This window comes from Nicotiana attenuata, chromosome 6 (genome assembly GCF_001879085.1).
Source record: "Nicotiana attenuata strain UT chromosome 6, NIATTr2, whole genome shotgun sequence".
Lineage (NCBI taxonomy): Eukaryota > Viridiplantae > Streptophyta > Magnoliopsida > Solanales > Solanaceae > Nicotiana > Nicotiana attenuata.
This window is the reverse complement of record NC_031994.1, coordinates 5171712-5174618: the sequence shown is the minus strand read 5'-3', so window position 1 is coordinate 5174618 and position 2907 is coordinate 5171712.

Below are 2907 nucleotides of genomic sequence, written 5' to 3'. Positions count from 1 at the left end.
AAGCAATCGCTGGCTTGACCAAATGCATGCAAAATCAAGATGCTAGAATTGACAAGCTAACAGACGGTGGGAATCCTGATGGAAGAAGAATCCACACACGCACCTGGCAAGCTCCCAGAAGTTCCAGAGAGTGAGTCTCCCCAAAGACAAGTAGCATCCACTAAGGCTATCCCTGTCTCATCTGAAGGGATGATTCCAATCGGTCAACTGAAGGAGTTCATTGAAGGAACCATTAAGAACAAGTATGAAGTCTCTACCAAGTCCTCCCTTACATATGCAAAACCGTACACTGCAAGGGTCGATATATTGAAGATGCCTGCTGGTTATCAACCTCCAAAGTTTCAACAATTTGATGGTAAAGGTAACCCAAAGCAACATGTGGTGCATTTCGTGGAGACGTGCAACAATGCTGGGACTTATGGAGATTACCTCGTCAAGTAGTTTGTTCGCTCACTAAAAGGAAATGCTTTTGACTGGTACACAGACCTCGAGCCTGGATCTATTGATAGCTGGGATCAACTAGAGCAAGAGTTCCTCAATCGCTTTTATAGCACAAGACGTACTGTGAGTATGATAGAACTTACAAATACCCGTCAATGAAAGGGAACCAATTATCGACTTTATCAGTCGTTGGAGGAATGCAAGCCTCAACTGCAAAGACAGGCTTAGGGAAGCTTCAGGCATAGAGATGTGCATCCAAGGCATGCATTGGGGGTTGCACTACATCTTGCAAGGTATCAAGCCTGGCACATTTGAAGAACTTGCAACTCGTGCCCATGACATGGAATTGAGCATGGCTTCCACAGGAAATGAAAGGCTGCCCATCTATGAACCTCACAAAGGGAATGAAAAGCAAGAAGTTAGGAAGTGGGGCAAGTTCGTACCCAAGTCTGAAAGCAAAAAAGCTATGAATGTCAACACGTCACCTATGAAGTTCACGACGAAGGTGAGCAAGAAGCAGAGTATGAAATCCACTTCTTTTCAAGATAAGCCAAGTGGAAAGTTGACTCTAAAAGAAATACAGGAGAAAGAGTACCCATTCCTGGGTTCTGATGTGCCAGCCATTTTCGAAGAACTCCTCGAGTTAAATCTCATTGAGCTTCCGGAGATGAAGCGACCAAATGAAGCTGGGAAAACGAATGACCCAAATTACTGCTAATATCACTGACTTGTAAGCCACCCTTTAGAGAAGTGTTTTGTCTTCAAGGACAAAGTTATGGACTTGGCCCGTGAAAAGAAGATCGTACTTGAAGATAAGAAAGCAAGCGCGAACCAAGTCCCTATCACCTTTGGCTCATTCAGTCTAGATGAGTTATGCAGTTTAAAAGGAATAAAAAATGAAGAATTACTGGTGAACAACAAAGTTGAAGACAATCAACCTGATGATAATAAAGGTTGGACGTTGGCGACTTGTCGTAGGCGCCACAAAAGGAGCCCACGAAAAGAATCAATAGAACAACCAACGAGGAAGATGATGGTAAAAAGACCAACGAAAAAGAATCCAGTTAGGCGTTTGAAGAAAGCAAAAGTGGAGATGCACCACCCTCAAAAGCCACGACATACAGTGACCTTGGAGGATTTCTTGCCATCTTGGTTCTGCACGAAGATTTCCCATGATCGTATTGAGGCCTCTTGTTGCATTGCTGACAAAGGGGAAGAAAAGAGTGATCACCTACCGTTGGCACCATCTTTGGAAAAGCTCACTGAGTCCACTCCTCAAGAAGTTAATGCTTGTGAGGAAAAAGTCACGTTCACAAATGACAATCTTCTGCTAGGTGACACTCTTCATAATCGCCCATTGCACCTGGTTGGCTATATGCGTGATGAAAGGGTAAATCGAATTTTGGTTGATGGAGGATCCTCAGTGAACATTTTGCCAATTCGTACTGTGAAAGAACTTGGTATTCCCATGAACGAACTCTCAGAAAGTCGTGTGATGATCCAAGGATTCAACCAAGGGGGGCAAAAAGCCATAGGCGCGATCAGGCTGGAAATCACTATTGAAGATATGCAATCAAGTGCATAGCTGCATGTAATCGATGCGAAAACTTCATACAATGTCTTTCTTGGAAGGCCTTGGATACATGAGAATAAAGTGGTTCCATCTACCTACCATCAATGTTTAAAATACTATGAGGTTGAAGTCGAGAAGAAGATAGTTGCTGATGATGAGCCATTCACCGAGGCAGAGTCACACTTTGCTGATGCAAAGTTCTACTTGAAGAACCGCATTTTGAAGGAAATAAAAGTTGATGATGGCATGAAAAACAAGGATGACGAGCCCATAACAAAAAGAGCTGAGGTGACTATTGGTAAATCCAAAGCTGTTACTAAGGAGGTACACGCCAAACGTGAATAAATCTCATAAAGGGGGTATTGTGTCTTATGGAAAGAAAGTAAGTCCCGCGCTCCAATATGTCCCTAAAAGGAAGAAAGTCGAGGGCGAATCATCTAATCTCCAAACTAACATGCTAAAGGAGCTAACTCTTCCGGTAAAACGAATTGAGGCAGTAAAGTTGTCCTCGAAGCCGCTTGCAGGGTTTGTAGCCCAAAATTGTTTACAGAATGGGCCACTCCCTACAAAGCGAACAGATGAAGTTTTTGACCCTAACGCTTACAAGCTATTTGCAAAAGCTGGATACAATCCCAATGAGCAGCCAAAGTTAGGGAAGCTCCCATCAAAAGCTGCAACGAGGCAACCACGTGAAGGTTTGGGATACAAGCAACCATCACTAGTGCGCATCTCAATAAGAAGGGCGAGTAGCAATTATATCACTGTAGAAGACGAATCTACCGCTTCTAACAAGCCTTCTGTCTTTGGTCGACTTGGAAAATCACCTGTGAGGACCTCCGTGTTTGAAAGATTGGGTCCATTAAAGAAGGGGAATAAGTTCTAGAGAAATTATC